The 20,131-nt window shown below is 38.3% G+C and overlaps 1 pseudogene across 1 annotated transcript in view; it reads left to right on the forward strand.

Annotated features, from left to right (window-relative positions):
• Nucleotides 1-4,147: 4,147 nt before the first annotated feature.
• The window catches only part of LOC114319473 (BURP domain-containing protein 5 pseudogene), a 46,834-nt pseudogene continuing 30,850 nt past the window's right edge, over nt 4,148-20,131 (forward strand). The window contains exon 1 of the transcript XR_014344606.1: nt 4,148-4,285. The product of XR_014344606.1 is annotated as a BURP domain-containing protein 5 pseudogene (transcript). The remainder of the gene's footprint in view (nt 4,286-20,131) is intronic.

Raw genomic sequence — 20,131 nt, forward strand, 5'->3', positions numbered from 1 at the left:
TGGCTATTTTAGCCAAAAAAATCCCAAAAAGCCTCTTCCCAAACAAAGGCTAAGTCTTACTTTTCTCTTACATAGGTCATGTTTGGTGTAGCTGTTAAAACATATTATAGATTATAGATTTTGATTTTAATCAAAAGTTGTTAATCTGTTTGATGTAGCTGTTGAATTATAAATTTAAATTGCTGAGTAGTATTTGTTAAATAAGCTGTGAAGTAGATTTTTGCAATTAACTTTTATTTTTTATTATTCACTATTTGTTTACATTTCTCATAAAAAATAATAATAATATTCTATAGTCCATTTGGGTCTTTTTCTATTTTTAAAAAAAATAAAAATAAAAAAATCTAAGAGTATAACTTTCAATTAACATTTCCACAACAGATACTAACAATCAGAAGTAAGGGGTGAGCAGCTTCTTAGAATCAATTTTTTTTATTTAAAATAAGTTATTAGAATCAAAAACTGTTTGAAATAAATTTAACCAAACAGTCCAAAATAACTTTTTAAAACACAGAAGTCATAAATTGACTCAAAAAAGTCTCACCAAACACCCCAGGGTCTAACCAAACAAAATTGAAGAGAAAGTTTACACTATATTTGCTCTCTCGCTTGTCCAAACAAGATAAAAAAAGTACTATTTTTTAACTCTTACTTATCCAAGCCAAAAAAGAAAAATTTAAATAAAAAAAAAAATGATGGTCACTGAACATCACCGAACAGATAATAGAATGCAAATCTCATTTACTTTTATAATGCCCAACTTGCACAACTCTATCCTTTTCTCTCTCAATCAATCAAATTGATGCGATGAAATGACAGAAAATTATTTAGCCGATAAAAATGAGCCAGATCTTTATAGAGGAGTAACAACTTGTGGTACTATAACTTTATTTATTTATTTTTATAACAAAACTCCACTTGTCTTCACATCGTTGCAATAACGATAAACACCTTATAAAATATAACCTTCACAATCTCTAAAATAATTTGAACTTTTCATATCACTCTCAGACATAATTTTTAAAAATAAATTTAAATACATCAGTGATCAATATATTAGTGAAAGTAATGAGGGTCCTCATTTATAGGATACCAAACATTTTCTTTTTTGTTGGCTAAATAATATTCTGTCATTTCATCGCATCAAACAAAGCCCATAAACTGATTTGCATTATTTTTGATTGATTGAGTGAGAGAAGGATGGAGTTGTACAAGTTGTAAATTATTTCATCGCATCAAACAAAGCCCATAAACTGATTTGCATTATTTTTGATTGATTGAGTGAGAGAAGGATAGAGTTGTGCAAGTTGTAAATTAAGTTGTAAATTATAAAAGTAAAGTGGGATTTGCAAAACGGGTATGACTTCTGTCCAGTCTAGGATCGGATTGGATCGTGCTGTTGGGTCCGTGAGGGTTCATCACGGGTCTCGCTTTGATAATCTGAACCGTTCAATATGTAAAAATTATTAAGTAATATATGCCTGTAAAAAATCACGGTGATCGGATATCGATAGCCATGTGATCAAAACAGTTTTTTTTCAACCGTTAATTTGTTCACCGTCCAATTTTTTTAATACGAAACTGATTTGATCATATAGCTATCGATATCCAATCAATGTGATTTTTACAGGCATATAGTACTCGACGAGTTCTACACATTCAATGGTTCAGATTATCAAAACGGGACCCGTGGTGGACCCCCACGAGCCCAACAGCACGGTCCAGTCCGATCTCGGACTGGACAGAAGCCATACCCTTGCAAAACAATCTTGAATATCTGATCTTTTCAGAGTTTTATAAGGGATAGTTATATAGATTATTGAGTCAACTATTATGATCTTACAAATTCATACTTAATTATTCAAAAATTACTTATAATTATTATTTTATGATTTAAATTTATTCTATATATGAATTTCACATTACACAAATTTATTCTCGATTACACAACTCATAAGTAAATTCGAGTCGGGTTGGTAGCATTTTTCATTTCGTAATTAAATTTTGAGTAGTTAAGTATAAGTTTGTAAGGACAGGATAATTGGCCCAGTGATCCATATTACTATTCCTTGGGACTCTTAGAAGGTCAAAGATTTAAGATTAACTATTGACAAGTCAAGTCCTTATTGGTTGATACATAATTCTATGGTTTTTGTAAGGAAATGAGTTTGGAGCAAGAAATTGAACTACATGCATGTTCATAGAAAATGATTGTAATTCCCTCTCTTTGATTTGAGTTTTGAAGTTTTTCATACATAACATGTTTTCAGAAAATCCATGGAAATTATATCTTCAATTTCATGTTTTGTTCCTCAAAAGAAAAAGAATTTGAAATAAGATTTGAGTTAAGTTTTGTAATAAACCCTACTTTTCTCTTACATAGTCTAACCAAACAAAATTGAAGAGAACGTTTACACTATATTTGCTCTCTTGCTTATCCAAACAAGATGGGATAGTACTATCTATTAACTCCTATTTATCCAAACAAAAAAAAAAAAAAAAGAAAACTACAAACCCAAAAAAAACAAAAAAAAATTCTTTTTTTTCTTTTCTCTTCCAATTTAAATAAATATATATATTTTTGTTTTCTCTCCTCGATTCTCAAACAGACTTTAATTTCCAGTTATATCTACCATGCTATTCTCATGCCTTGCTTGCAAAAATGGCCAACATTCAAAAGCTTCACACTTTAATTTCCACTTCCATCTACCATGATGTCCCATGCCTTGCTTACAACAATGATAATGGATTTGTTTGGTATATTTTATTTGAGTTGGTTATAATTTTTTTTTTTGTTGATAATTTGTGCGAGATTATTTAGTGCAGTTTCTATTTACAACTTATTAGATAAAAATAGCTAAAAAATATAATTATCTTGAAACTGGCAAATGGATGTTTTTGGCATACGCTGAATATTCACAAAAACTTACACCAAACAGGTCCAATATTTAGTTGTACTCTCAAAGATAGATAAGAATAGGGTAAATTATATAAATGGTCCCTGTAGTTTACACAATGTGTCAATTTGGTCCCTGTTATTTTAATTTGCTCGATTTTGACAATGACCAAATTGATACATTGTGTAAACTACATGGACTAATTGACACATAGTTTGACTTTCTGTTTACCATACTTAATAACCGCTATTTATTGGACTAAAATGACACAGTCCGTTCAATTAAGGAGCAAAATCGAGCAAAACAAAACAATAGAAATCAAAACACATCGTGTAAATTACAAGGATTATTTGTATAATTTACCCATTAGTTCGTTTCTTAAATATTTGGCAACGGAATACACTGAATATTTGCAGATTATGCAACACTGTTTATTTACTATAATAGGGCACAAAATGTTGGTATATTGTAAGCAAATTGATGCATGAGATTGACAAGTAAGCAATAGCAATCTAATGATATAGTACCCTTCAAAAATTAAAAACATACAAACAAATAACAACAAAAATTATTCAAAAACAAGTGACAAAATTATCTAAAATTTTTAAATGTGACTGTGATTGAATTAGTGCATTGTGAAATTATGTATAAAATAAATCTGAATCACATATCAATATTTATAAATAAAATTGGATATGTAGTATTAGTGAACAAATAGATTAAGGTTAGTTAAGTTGGTAAGAATCTCTACATCTCACTAGAAGGGTCAAGGGTAATTCTTCCCATGCATAAGGATGCAAGACGCCGATCAATTCTCTCAAGTCAAAAAATACTATAATTCAAATAGAAAGAAAAAACTAAGAAAATTGTTGAGAATTTGAATATTTGTATGACTCACAACACACTAAATTTAAAACTATATCATATATTTAAGATGGAACCACTTTCTTAAATATATATATATTTTTTTGTAAGTACATAGCATTTTTTAAAATAATAATAATATGCATGGCATGCCCAAAACAGATTGTTTGTTATGGAACTTGAACCAAAATGTCCAATTTGTTAAGAGAGCTACATACCGAATTTTCATAGATTCACTTCTTCAGTCTAAGAACATAGTCATTACTTTGCTTGGACTGTAATGTACCATTTGGCATGATTATATTTAATGCACGTAAGCAAGGGGCAGTTGAAAGCAATAAAACCAGTCGTCAAGCATGGATACATCCGAACACTAACACTCATAAATATCACAATCTCACTTCTCTTACTTCCAAGTGTAAGCTAGCTATACTACTAAGCTTTCTTTCTCTTTCATATCATAGTTTTCTGTTCTGCAGCTTTCCATGAAGTTCCACCTCCTACCCATCCTTGCATTTCTTTCTGTGAGTTTCTCAGCTCTCAAATCCTCATAACATATAAAGCATTTTCTTGGGATTTCGTTCCAACCACTCTCTCTCTCTCTCTCTCTCTCTCTCTCTCTCTCTCTCTCTCTCTCTCTCTCTCTCTCTCTCAATATATATATATATATGTAATTTTTTTTTAATTTTTTTTGCAATTTTGAACGGTTTAATAAAACAAGATGGGTTGAATTTGAAAATGGTTTACGCTGTACTTGATTGTAAAATTTGGAAAGGGATTTGGAAATGAAAAAAAAAAAGGAATAAATTATGCAAATGGTCCCTGTAATTTACACGATGTGTCAATTTGGTCCATGTTGTTTCAATTTGCTTGAGTTTGCTCATTAATTTAACAAATTGTGTCATTTTAATCCAATAAATAACGGCTGCTAAGTTTGGTGGACGGAAAATCTACACAATGTGTTAATTTGGTCCATATAGTTTACACAATATGTCAATTTAGTCCCTGTAGTTTTAATTTGCTCAATTTAACAAAGACCAAATTGACACATTGTGTAAATTACAAGGATCAAATTGACACATAATTTGACTTTCTGTCTACCAAACTTAACAACCATTATTTATTGGACCAAAATGACACAATCCGTTAAATTAAGGGGCAAAATCGAGCAAATTAAAACAACATGGACCAAATTGACACATTGTGTAAACTACATAGACTATTTGTATAATTTACCACACAAAAAAAAAGTGTGTGAAATTAGATGAAATATAGGTATATTTTATTTATAGGTTATCTATCTTTTTCTTTTTCCTTTCTAAATCTTTTCGCAAATCTCCTAATCAAACACTGTGTTAGTATTTTCAAAATTAAAAAAAATAGAAATCTCCTAAATATTGATTTGTGATTATGTATCAATTTTAACGAATAAATAGCAATCACAATCAAACAATCAAAGACAAATCAACACAACGATTTAACGTGGAAAAACCACAATTGGAGCGCCTCTAATTGTGATTAAAAAAAACCATGGGCAAAAGCTACAAAACAATCCACCAAGAAGATATAAAGGAATTACACAAGTGTACTCTCAATTACCTAGCGAATCCACACCCAAATCGAACCGACCCCTATGTGCCCCTTCCAACCCTGTCTTCACCTCGGAATTGTCTTACCCATCATTGATTCCACAACGCCGATGTCGAATCATGACAATGAGCCACTCCGGAATCCACCAAAGCTTTAGGCCCGAATTCTACGGAATCCACCGAAGAACAACACTCTCTTTTGTATTGAGCGAAGCAAACAATCCTTTGATGTATACTTTTCAAACCAGATTTAAAGTCAAACAAACATCAAAGAAACTAGCAAAGAAGCTCCAAATATAAACCCTAATATCCAAGAAGAATATCTGGAAGTCGTAACCCTACAAATGGATGAACCACATATTTAAAGAAAACTGATTTGCGATCTCCACTCGAGCGTAGAAATAGCCGCTCGAGCGAACCTCGCTCGAGCGCAGGAAAGTTCGCTCAAGCGTAAATCCCAACTTCTAGTACTTTTGCAAACAGGTCAAACTTCTAGAACCAAACATTCTTCGCTCGAGCGCACAAATAGCCGCTCGAGCGGAGAAGCAACTTCAATTGCAATTTTGCTTTTTACTTCAGGGGTGCTGCCCCTCGACCCCGCTTGAGCGCTGCCCCGGACCCGCCAAGGGGCGCTACCCCCTAGACCCCCGCGAGCTGACCGGGCAGCTTGATCCCTGTCATAGTCAACGAAGTGGCAAACATAATAGGATTTAGATCACAAACTCCTCTGCATAGGCACAATTCGGGTTGGATTCGCATCTAAAAACTCATAACCTCACTGAAATAAAAGATTGAATAAAATTACAACTGAAAGGAGTTTTGTCAAACGGGATTGCCAAGAATAAAACCTAACAAAAACGAATTATGTTGTGTTTGGTTGGAGGATTTGGAGAGGGATTTGGAAAGAGAAATGAAAAAGGTGTGTGAAACTAGGTGAAACGTAAGTATATTTTATTCACATTTCACCTATCTTTTTCATTTTCTTTTCCAAATTTCTTCTCAAATCTCTTAACCAAATACAACGTTGAAGTCATTGCTAGATACGAAATTTTACAGTTAGCAATTTGAGGAGCATTCTTCAAAAATAGAAAAAGCATGAGGAAATTTGTCTTCTATGTTGTGTGCTTTTAATAATTGAATAGATATATGTGCTTGTATGTGTATATCTATTTTGGATAAATTACATCCATCCCTCTTATAATTTATTTTTTGCAGTTCTAATTTTGTTAATTTTATTTTTGAATTTTTCATATTATATCAATTTAATCTGGTTGATAACACTTTTTAGAGATTGAACTAAAATCAAATAACAAAAATTATACATTCACACTCCTCAAGTGAATGAGGAGTTTGTATCCAATTTAAAATGACCTATTCTCTTTTAAATGGACCATTATGCCTTTTATTTTTGTCCAATTTTTTATTAAATGTTATTAATTTAACTAAACTAACACAAATATGAAAAATTAAAAAGCAAAATTAATACAATTGAATCTATATGGACTAAATTGATATAAGAGACAAATTACATAAACTATGGATATAATTTGTCCATGTATTTATTGTTGGGAAAAACTACTCACATTACATAATTTCATATTGCATATCGCAAAATTATGAGATGAACAAAACAAACCTTCAATCCCAGGAAAAATAACATGCTGAATAAAATACAGATAAAATATAAAATGGTTAAAGGAAGCAAACCGAAGCCTGTGTGATATCACAGTCTCCTTAAAATAGATTCGCTGCCTCACCATTGGGTGCTGGAGGTACGTCGGCATCTACTTCCCAGGATACGACGGTTTTTACCAGCTACAACAGAAGCACCTTCTGATTAGCTTAGCGAACGGACAATGGCAGCACTCTCTCTCAGGAAGAAAATTATAGGAGAAGTAGACTGACAGTGTATGGATGTCAAGGAAAAATTCTATATCTCTTTTCAAGGAATAGGGCCTCCTTTTATACACCATGGGGGAGAGGGGAGGAGCCTCTAGCCATCAAGACTGGCAACTAATGCTAGCAAAACTGCCCAATCAATTTTGTAAAACTGATGAGCTTTAAATGTGTGAGTTATATACACATTTATGAGGCAATTTCTTATTCAACCATTTTTCTCCAACAATACCCCACATGAATAAAAATTGACCGAATACAGCAAACGCTCAACGTTTATCAACAAAGACTCGGAAAGAGAGAGAGCACATAGACTAACCCTGCATCAGAAAAGGTAGTTGTTGGCCTTGAACCTTTCGTAGTGAAAGCTTATCGGATTTACTAGTTGACCAGTGAACGTGATGTCTTGAACTGTTCTGCCGTTTATGTAAACCGAGACAATAGACCTCACGCAGGAGTTAGTCCAACCATTGTTCTTGTTCTCACTGGTGTGTCCGGTATGGCCCTGGAACACTAGCCTAGGTCTGTGAGTGTTTTTAAAGAATTCGGCCTTGGCAATTCTTAAAGAAGCGGCCTCACTTCGCACTCACATAGGTGACCTAGATACGGTATTTCATTATACCACATCACTAAGGTCATTAAAAGCATTAGCTTAACCTTCCACCCCCACAGGGCATCACTGTATAAAGGAATAAGCAAGAGGATTTACCTCTTCAGTGACTCACCCGTTACACGAAGTTAGGTTGTCCCTTTGAACCTAGATCTTGGGATCTCCAGTCAACTAGGTTAGGTTTTCCGTTCCGGTAACCTTTACTAAAGGCCTTAACCCCATTCCTCTTAACGACTTTTCTACTAACTCTCGAGTTAACCCTTTGGTTAGCGGATCCGCAATGTTGTCCTTAGACTTGACATAGTCTAGAGAGACAACTCCATTTGAGAGTAGTTGTCGTATGGAATTATGTCTACGACGGATATGTCTAGAATTTCCATTATACATATTACTCTGTGCCCCACCAATCGCTGATTGGCTATCGCAATGAATACTGATAGCTGGCACAGGTTTCGGCCAACGTGGAATATCCTCAACAAACTGGCGAAGCCATTCAGCTTCTTCAGTTTCTTTATCTAAAGCAATAAACTCAGATTCCATCATTGATCTCGAGATACACGTTTGCTTGGCAGATTTCCAAGACACGGCTGCCCCTCCGAGAGTAAACACATAACCACTAGTGGATTTGGAATCTTTTATATCAGATATTCAATTTGCGTCACTATACCCTTCTAGTACCGTTGGGTATCTGGTATAATGTAGCCCATAATCCAGGGTGTAACGGATATACCCCAACACCCGCATAATGCCCTTCCAATGAGTAGCATTAGGATTACTCGTGTATCTACTCAGCCTACTAACAGCGTAGGCGATATCCGGCCTTGTACAACTCATCAGATACATCAAACTCCCAATGACCCGAGAATATTCTAGTTGAGAGACACTCTCACCATTATTCTTGGTCAAATATAGACTTAAGTCTACCGGTGTCCTAAACATACTTGTATCTGACTTTCCAAATTTCTCAAGTATGTTAATATGAGCTTCAGAAAGTACAGTACCACCAGATGTTCTGGTGATCTTAACACCCAGAATGACATCTGCAAGGCCCATATCCTTCATGTCAAACTTAGAATTTAACAATCTTTTGGTAGCTTTAATCATTTCATCATTACTACCAACAATGAGTATGTCATCAACGTATAGACACAAAATGACATAACCTTTGTCAGTGTCTTTAACATATACGCACTTATCACACTCATTGATTCGAAACCCATTTGACAACATAGCATTGTCAAACTTCTCATGCCATTGTTTGGGAGCTTGCTTCAAACCATACAATGACTTGACAAGCTTACAGACTTTCTTACTTTTTCCTGGAGCTGAAAACCCCTCGGGTTGCTCCATGTAGATTTCTTCATCTAAATCTCCATTTAAGAAAGCTGTCTTTACATCCATCTGATGTATTTCTAAACCACGTAAAGCTGCTATTGCAATCACCATGCGAATGGATGTAATCCTTGTCACAGGTGAATACGTATCAAAGTAATCCAGGCCTTCTCCCTGTCTGTATCCTTTGATAACTAGCCGAGCTTTATATTTGTCAATTGACCCATCCGCTTTCATCTCTCTTCGAAAGATCCACTTACCCCCCAAGGCCTTACTACCTGGGGGTAGATCAACCAACTCCCAAGTATGGTTTTGTAAGATGGAGTCAATCTCACTCTTAATTGCTTCTTTCCATAAAGGACTTTCAGGTGAAGTCACAGCTTCATGGAACGTTCGAGGTTCTCCCTCTAACATATAAGTCAAGAAGTCTGGACCAAAAGACTTTGTGGTTCTAGCCCTTTTACTCCTTCTTGGCTCATCTACTTCATCAGCTTGATCATCTACTTGATCAGTTATTTGATCAGCTGTTTGACCATCCATGTGATCATCTATGTGATCGTCTTCGTGATCATCTATTTCTTTCATGGAACTCGGAACCCTGTCTTGGGGACGACACGGAAATACGTCTTCAAAGAAAGATGCATTTCTAGATTCCATGATAGTATTCTTGTGTATATCTGAAATATCAGACTTGTGTACAAGAAATCTATATGCACTACTATTTTGTGCATAACCAATGAAAATACAGTCCACGGTTTTCGGATGTATCCTAACCCGCTTGGGTGTAGGTACCGCCACTTTTGCAAAACACCCCCACATTCGTAGGTATTTATATGAACGCTTGTGACCTTTCCACAACTCATATGGAGTCTTGTCCACTTTCTTCCCTGGTATTCTATTAAGAATATAATTCGCGGAGAGAATTGCTTCCCCCCATAAGTTCTGTGGCAACCCAGAACTTATCAACATTGCATTCATCATCTTTTTCAGCGTCCTGTTCTTCCGCTCAGCAACACCATTTGACTGAGGCGAATAAGGCGCTGTGGTTTGGTGAATAATCCCAAATTGAGCACAAGTCTCAGCAAACGGGGATTCATACTCACCACCACGATCACTTCACAATGCCTTGATTTTCCGGCTTAATTGATTCTCAACTTCATTCTTAAAAAGAATAAATTTATCAATAGCCTCATCTTTGCTTTTAAGCAAATACACATAACAGTATTTAGTGCAATCATCAACAAAAGTGATGAAGTACTTGTTGCCACCACGTGATTGTACAACTTTCAAGTCACACACATCACTATGCACTAAACCCAAAGGCTGGGTACTTCTTTCAATAGAATGAAAAGAAGACCTTGTCAATTTTGCTTTTACACAAGTTTCACACTTGTGTTGTGGATTAATCTTGAAAGATGGTATGTGATCTAACTTGATTAATCTACGTAAAGAGTCAAAATTTACATGACCCAATCTACCATGCCATAAATTAGGGGACTCAAGCATATAAGCAGAAGAAGAAGCTTTCTCATTAATCTTAGGGATAAATGTCATTACATTCAATTTAAACATACCACCTGACATATATCCCTTCCCCACATAGACCCCGCCCTTGGTCAACACGACCTTGTCTGATTCAAACACCATGCGGAAGCCATGCTTGCTTAGGAGAGACCCCGAAACAAGGTTCTTACGAATGTCCGGCACAAAAAGGACATCGTTCAAAGTTAGTTCTTTTCCTGAAGTCATCTTCAGGATCACCTTGCCTTTACCCCTAACAGCTGAGGTTGCAGAGTTTCCCATAAACAACTTCTCCCCTTTTGAAACCAGTTCGAAAGTTGTGAACATTCTCTTCTCTGCACAAATATGGCGAGTGGCCCCAGTGTCCACCCACCACTCCCTCGGGTTTGACCCCACCATGTTCGCTTCTGACACGATGGTTGACAGATGCATGTCGTCCACATCGTGTGACAATTCCTCCATTTCAGCCATATGTGCCTGGTTTTTGTGTTGGGGAGGGTTTTTCCTGTAGGGCTTCTTCTTCAGACAATCAACTGCCCGATGCCCGTCACTTCCACAGTTGAAGCATTTGCCATCGAACCTAAAAGTAGGCTCCTTTGGCTTGTAGGCTGGCCTTTTGGAGATTCCTTCTCTAGCCCCCAACTTTGAGCTTTTGCCTGTCGGTGGTTTTTTCCTCGCCCCCGAGGACTCGCCATGCTCAACCATGTTGGCTTTGACAGTGGAGGTACTCCCTCCTTTCTTCCTGTTGTCCTCTTCAATCCGTAGCCTGACAACGAGCTCTTCAACTGTCATCTCCTTTCGTTTGTGCTTCAAGTAGTTCTTGAAGTCTTTCCAGCCGTTAGGCAGCTTCTCAATCAAAGCAGCTGCCTGGAATGACTCACTTAGGACCATCCCTTCTGCATGTATCTCGTGCAGAATCACTTGGAACTCTTGGACTTGACTCAGGACAGTTTTAGAGTCCACCATCTTGAAGTCCAGGAACCGGCCGATGATAAATTTCTTTACCCCAGCATCCTCGGTCTTGTACTTTTTGTCCAAGGCATCCCACAACTCCTTAGCCGCTTTCTTGGCATAGAACACGTTGAAAAGCGGATCCGCCAAGCCGTTCAGAATGTAATTCCGGCATAAGAAGTCTGCTTGTTTCCAAGCGTCCAGAGCCATGAGCTTTTGTTTATCTTGCTCATTCTCATCTACGGCTGGTACATCTTCACTCAGAAACCTCACAAGGCTTAGAGTAGTCAAATAAAACAGCATCTTCTGCTGCGATCTCTTGAAATTCACACCCGTGAACTTCTCCAGGCGCTCGTGATGATTGAGCGGTCCTCCCGGAACAGCCGGAGTAATAACAAGAGGATTGACCACAGAGGTCACAGCAGGGGTTGGCAAGCCAGTCGCCCCGGGGTTCGAATCCCCACCAACATTAGCAGCAATAGTAGCAGCATTAGAGACAGTTGCCATTTCTGAAAAATTACAGCAGAATTTTCACTATTCTGTATTTCCAGAAATCAAACTTAACACTAGAAAATCCCACAAATGGAAATTTATTTCAAAACTAGTCTCACCACGCAACCTAGAATTGAACATGGTCAGGAAAGTTTTCAGGAAGACTGGAGGGGTCACACCGGTCCCACTTAAAACCCAGTTAACCTTAGACAAAACTTTCAAGAGCATGTTGACTCCTAGTCCATGGGAAACAACTTTAAGAATTAAATTTTCCAAGGGATGAACTAGGTTAAACACACCAAGTTTCAAACTGTACAAGTAATTACAACAAAATTGCTACAATAATTACAAGCAAATAAAACGTGATTTACATATTGGTGAATAACCACAAATGAACACTCAAGCAAACAATTGCTTCAAATATTTAGTCCAAATTAATCCTTTTTCCCATTTCCATAGGTATTCCTGCAATAAAGAGTTAGCAGTAAAATACAACAAAACCTCCCTCAGCTTTTCTTTGCTTTTGGCAAAGTAGTGATTGAAAGGGAGGGTACTAGCAAACAAACTAATAAATAACTGTAAGTAAAGATTAAAACCAACCCTTAAGTTACACATCTAGAATTTAAACTAAAAAAAAAACTGTAAAAAATTAATTACATAATAAACATGTAAGTAACTATATAAGTTACAAACCTAAATTAAATATAATTAAACCATATTTTAAATTGGTAAATGTTACATATGAACTTATGGTACACTAAACATGTAATTAATTGAGGCAAGTTACAAACATTTTATAACTCCTAAATACTTAAATCACATTACTAGGCAAGAATTGCAAATGACATGATTAACATGCAAATAATTCTAGAGAAATTAACATGAATTTAAATATAGGCAAGTTATAAACTTTACAACTCCACACCTAATTTAAAGATTAATAGGTACAAGTTACATGAAAATTTACTACCTAATAAACATGCTAGAAATGTAAATTACACTAAAAATTAAACCCGAATGAACATGTAATTTATATTGTAAACTAGAAGCATGTAAATCTAGAAATACAAGGCATGAACTGGTACACCATGAATTAATAAATTAATTAGAAAATACAGTGAATTAACGTTGCACCAATGGAACTCTTCTTTCCTATTGATAACAGTGGTCTATTCCATGCCATGGTAAGACCAAACAGTAGCATACACAAAATGGCAAAATCAAAAGCTTAACCCTGTGTACATGTATCTAATAAACCAATTAACTCGCTAGTACTACTAGTGGCCAATTACATGCAAAATTATTACACACACCTATGAATCTATTAATCTAATTCTATGATAAACGTCGAATCTATTTTAAGCTTGTTGGGAAAAACTACTCACATTACATAATTTCACATTGCATATCGCAAAATTATGAGATGAACAAAACAAACCTTCAATCCCAGGAAAAATAACATGCTGAATAAAATACAGATAAAATATAAAATGGTTAAAGGAAGCAAACCGAAGCCTGTGTGATACCACAGTCTCCTTAAAATAGATTTGCTGCCTCACCGTTGGGTGCTGGAGGTACGCCGGCGTCTACTTCCCAGGATACGACGGTTTTTACCAGCTACAACAGAAGCACCTTCTGATTAGCTTAGCGAACGGACAACGGCAACACTCTCTCTCAGGAAGAAAATTATAGGAGAAGTAGACTGACAGTGTATGGATGTCAAGGAAAAATTCTATATATCTTTTCAAGGAATAGGGCCTCCTTTTATACACCTGTAGACGTCCCCAAACGCCCCAGGAGGATGAGTCCCGTTCTGTTCATTTGGGCTCACTACATGTTCGGACTCTCAAATTGTCACGGTTCTAAATCTGAACCAAAGAGTCCAAATTCGGCAAATCGTTTTTCCTTGACATGTTCATTTGGGCTCACCCCCGCTCGCTCGATCAAAGATCGGTCTCTACTAACCATGATATCTATTTTTGAAAACATTATGCGCTCTTATTCCGGTTATTAGCCTAGATTTACTATGTGATGCGCACAACATACAAGTATAGACTTGGTCGCCTGAATTGGAACAAAACATTTCATGTTTGTTTAGTTGAAAATGGTTTGATGGTGCTACCCACAAGTAGGCTAAGACGTGGATTTGCCACCCTCGGATGGGCTTAGAAAACATGATTTTGCTACTATCTAGTGGGCTTAAAACTCACAGTCAACGAATTGCTCCAATTCAAATAACCCAGCCTTCACCCACAGGCATTCAGGAAGTTTATATCACATAAGCACATAGCCTCATGGCAAGCATGCTATCATGGCAGTCACTCACACGCATGCAAGGATGCTAAAGCATAAAACTTACCGAGTACTCCAAGCCAAAACAGAAGCTGATTAGAAACCCATGCATGATCCTAACTATACAAAAATGCCTAATGCAACACATGCAAGATGCAACTAAGATAGGCTCGGCTATTCTAAAGATGGCATGCGAAATGCTACAGCTAACAAGTATTTAACTCGGAACTGAAATATAATGCAGTTAGTATGATGCGCCGAGCCCGGTGCATGCAAAACAGATGAATGAATGTAAACATGCTATTATACTGTATGCTAATTGAAACATGCCCTAATCTAACCATCATAAGCGAGCAAATAAAAGGAAGAAAGACGTGGGGTTGGAAGACATACATCACACACACACACACTTATTACAGTTGTGCCCTCACCCAGAGGGTCCGAATAAATAATATACAGTCTTGAATAAATAGTACAGTCCAAATAAGTACAAAATCTTAATTAATTAGCAAATTAATCTAGGAAAGCAGTAAATTGCACGTAAATCCGTGGACCGCCTCAGCTCTGTTCCGAATGATGGATGATGCATGCTCTAGTTGTCTTGCGCAGAAATCCATTGCGATGCCCTGGTTCGCCTCTGTTTGCAATTGTTCTCGGGATGTGTGCCGAGCTCCGGAAGGCTGCCGATTTCTGATTTGCTGCAACAGAGAGCAACACAGGGGCATGGCAAAGTATTTTCACATATGTATGCATGACTACTTTTCAGGGAGTGCAGTCCTCGATCCTCGTGTCACCAACCACGCATCTCAATGCATGATGGCCGAGGAGTCGATTTGCACGAATCAATATGAAATAAATACACATATGGACACAACAAGGCGTAAACTCCATCATGGGTAATCCGGAGTGTCGGCGACAGGGAATTGAGACACGTTCCGTCACTCGGAGTACGAAACGTCCCTCGTTTCCCGTGCTTAGGCTAACTCCTATCCCAAGCACTCTGCAATATGCATGACATGCATGAATGCGATCCTAACATGCATCCTAGCATACACAATGCTATGAAATGGCATACACAATGCACGATGTAACGAGGCATACACAATGCTCTAACATACAACCTAGCATACATAATGCTGCGAAATGAAATGGCATACACAATGCACGATGGACTTACACCAACATGAGTGGACCTCAACCACACTCACATCAGTAGCCATTAGGTGAAAATGGGACTATCGAAATGCGTGCACACATGCACGCAAACCGAGGACTGATCCTAGGCATAACATGCAACTCTAACAAGGCATGGCAAGGGATGCAAGATGGCATACAAACTCATAAATTCCAGAACTGAAATATGATGCTAAACAGCCCCGAAACATGGAAAAATGGCACCCGATGCATGAGATGAACCCCGAAACTCGAAACTAGGCACATGGAATAACTTATAGCTATACAAAGCATTCATTATTTGATCATGAAGTCTAAAGACAGAGCCAAGGCAGTCCCAAAACATGAACATTTCCAGTTCAAAGCATGGCCAAAAGATGCTAGCAAGATGGACTAAAATAGCATGCAACTTTGACTAGCAAACATGAGTTATATGGCAAGTATAGGATGCACATGGAATCTTACCAAACCAGAAAAAATCAGTGAATAAACATGTGAAAATATTCCCAAATAACCATGGAGATGCAACCAATACATGCAAAAATGATGAGCTCCTTTAGAGGGCCATGCAATGCATTATTAAGCACATACAAGGTGGACACTTAGCATGGCATAAGAAACTATGAAAATCAAATATGGTACTCTTAGAACTCACCAAATTGACCCTGGAAAGTGATTTCGAAGCATGCAAGATAGGGTCTCTTTGGAAAGCCAAAAATGACCACCAAACAAGTCAAGGTGAGAGGGGGTCACCCCCCTCTGATTTGGAGGCTTAAAATAGTGTTCTAGCCACTGAAAATCCACTAGATTTCAGTGACTAGAAGGCCAAACCAAGCATGCCACAAGAGCTTAGGTGTAAGGCTCAAAATAAGAGACAATCAAGCATATAAGGAAGCATATGACCTCAAACAAGAAAATGCCCTTAATAAAACATGAATATTATGTCAAAAGGAGACTCTTTTCAGTTTATAACAAATCTCAAAAGTGAACACAAATAGGGCTAATCTATTATGCAAAAAAAGTCCTAAAAAAGAGATTAGAGACAAGGGACAGCAGCTGGCCCCAAATAGCAAAGAACCCTTCAACAAAGTTGAAGAGGGGCTCAAAATAAGGCACTTTAAAGTTTATATCAAGTCTCGAAAATAAACACAAGTGAGGCTAAAACAACATGCAAGAAAAAGGCCTAAAACAGGGATAAAGAGACAAGTAGTAGCAGCTGGCCTCAAACAGAGGAGAGCCCTTTAACAACGTTGAAGAGCGGCTCAAAAAAAAGACATTTTATAGTTTATAACCAAATCCAAAACAGCTCACAAATAAGACTAAAATACCATGCAAAAATAGGCCTAAAAGAGAGATTAAACACAAAGGGTAAGGACAAGACCTCAAACAGAAAAAAGTCCTTGATCAAACATGAAGCGGAGCTCAAAATATGACTATTTACAGTTCAGGTTGGAGCTCAAAAATGTAAGAAAAATGGGCTAAGATATAGAACAAAATAAGGCAAGAAAGAGGGAGAAGAGGACTCACCCTTGTAGCACAAGTCTTCAGCAGCTTTTGGTCCAAGAAGAGGAGCTCCTAACCTCTGAAAAATAGCCTCAATTTGCTGGAATGGAGTGTGGAGGTTGTAGGCTTGGAGGTGGTGTGTAAAGGTCAAGAACAATGGGTGTTTAGAGCTTGAAAATTAAGAGCAATGGAGGAGGGAAGGGTGTATGCTCCAGCTAGTTTTCTAACCCTTCAAAATGGAGCTGGGGTGCGGGCTTTATAGAGGAGAGGCCAAGGGAAAAGGGGGGGAAAAACAAATTCAAATTTCCCCCCGAAAAGGCAGCCCTTCGAATACAAAATCTGAGGGAAAACAGCTGGCACAGCTGGAATACACTTGGAGAGAGAATCATGGCCGGCCAGGTTCAAAAGGTTCAAGTGGCCGGCCGGCCACCCCCCCTGGCCGGCCGGCCAGGGGTCAAAAGGGTCAATCAAAATTGCTGGCCGGCCACCCCAAAAAGGTGGCATCCCCTGTGTGCACAACACAAATATGTGGTCAAAACCCAGAAAATGTGAACCAGGAGAGAGAAAAGCCAACTTTTTAGAGGGGTTCAAAAGGGTCAGTGACAATTACTGGCCGGCCTATTCATATTGGTGGCCTCCCAGGTGTATACAACACAAATATGGGGTTTAGGGCTAAAGAAAGTGGCCCGGGAGTGGTCAACATTAGCTTTCTAGTGAGGAAAACAGGCGACGGAGAGCGATGAAGAAATAAAACTGGCTTTTCAGAAAAATTGCTGGCCTCCCACCCTCCTACAAGCTTTCTAACAATGAAAATAAGGTCTCCACCAAAAATGAACCAAAACGGATGCAAAACAGAGGTTCGGGGACCGAAACGCGTGGCCCGGGGCCCCGAAAATGGGCTGTTAAACACCGGAGGTGGCATTCGACCACGAAGTTGGTCTCTTGAGCCACAGTGTCCTTCTAAAGGGAGGAAATAAGGTGTGTGCCAAAAATCGGAGCAAACGGAAGTAATTAAGCGGTCCCGAACCGAGGCAAACGGCCGACGGCTCCGAAAATCGGAAACTGGCCTCCAAACGGAAAAAATGGCCTACGACCACGAAACGTAGCCTACGGCAGCTGAGAGATGGTCTACGAGACCTCTCCCTCCCTTTGGGAAGAGAAAACAGGACCTGGTTCGCAAACTGAGGCAAAGCACAAAAGAGCCTCGAAGTCCGGAGGCAAGGCTCACAGCCGAGACTCTAAAACCTCAAAATGAGCACAGTATGCAACATCACCGAGCGCTCAGTTGGTGACGTCTGAGTCTTAAGGTCGGTCAAAAATGGGGTGTCTACAGTTGCCCCTCTTTGATAGAACTCGAAATTCGTAATTGACGGGAGTGAATGTCAAAGCCCAGAGACGACCCATTTTTGACAAGGCCGAAGACTTAGACAAACAGGCAAGATAACAAAGATATGCCCGCAGGCAGGGGGCAAGATGCAAAATGATATGCAAGAAGATTTCGACAATTGGACTTATACGCTACGCGAAGCCGATTTGCAAATTGGACTTATACGCTACGCGAAGCCGGTTTGAAAATTCAGAATTTATGCAATGCAATGTAATGAAACAATGCCAATGATATGCAATGCATTTGAGATGATCAAACCACCAGCAGTATAAAACCACACAAATATCATAAAGATGATAGAGATGCAAAATCCGTCTACCATAAAAAAGGTGCTGACACCCTCAAACCACAATCCCATCAGTGGAATAGGCTCGTACACATGCAGAACTATGTGTGTGTAGACAGAACACAAGATACAAGTAATTGGGTGGCATGATATAAGTGAGGAAAGATCTGCTGAGGAAAGATCATGATCCTAAATGCCGGATGCAACACACTACACTACAATGCAATAGATAAGGTGCCCGGCCAAACCGTATCTTGCCTAGGAAAGGCATGGACACAAACAAACCACATCTAACGCGAAAATGGTGCCGTCACCCTCAAACCACAATCCCATTAGTGGGATAGGTGCGTACACAAAATCTCATAACCATGCTTCGACGTGAAAAGTATGGGCACATACCAGACCAAGCTCAACATGGAAAGGCGCAAGCCATAGATGGATAATGCAGTAAATGCATGCAAACTATAATGCAATGTATTCTATATGCAATGTAATGGACATACTAGACGATGTAGTAGTTAGGAAGCGAAGGTACCTTACAGGGGCATTTGGCAATGACCTACCTCAGCAATGTCCTACCTCATGCTGATGTGGGAATCTTCCCCTTCTTCTCCGTTGAACCGCAGGTATTACTTTTCTCCCTGACTATGGTCGCAGCTTTCCCTATTCTCCAACAGGGTGACAGACTAAGTTGATTCGGTATCCAGAATTGAGGCGCATACACATGCTATCTTCAATCTATGGGGCTACCATACAGATTTCAAGCCGATGATAGACCCCTGGGTATTTAAACCAGACTTTAGTCTCGGAAATCTCGAACCTTTGCATTCTAGGCATGAGCCATTCGAACTCTAGTTTCCACTGTCTCAGTTAGTCTCCTAGGAACTCACCGCAAACACAGACAGGTGGATATACCAGACCACCGGAAGTCGTTCGGGCACGACAAACACTAAAGGAATTGCACCTTTAGAGGATTTAAGGTCTCCTAGACCAAAGGATGCACAAGACAGTGCGATGCAAAATGAATGCACAAAACAGTGCTAAACAAATGCACAAAACAGTGCGATACAGATAAGGTGCGCAAGATAGCGCGAATGAATGTAATGCACAGGACAGTGCGATGCGCAAAATAGCGTGAATGATGCAATGCACTAACAAGTGCAGGTAAGGTACGTAAGATAGCTCGATAAAATGCATGCACAACGCAAGTAGAGTGCACAAAACAGTGCGATGCGCAAGAAAACGCGAAAGTAAATTGCACAAAACAGTGCGATACGCTAAACAGCGCGAGTGTAAACTACACAAAACAGTGCGATGCGCAAGAAAACGTGAAAGTAA

This window comes from Camellia sinensis, chromosome 11 (assembly GCF_055761805.1).
Source record: "Camellia sinensis isolate YWXY chromosome 11, ASM5576180v1, whole genome shotgun sequence".
NCBI classification, from domain to species: Eukaryota; Viridiplantae; Streptophyta; class Magnoliopsida; order Ericales; family Theaceae; genus Camellia; species Camellia sinensis.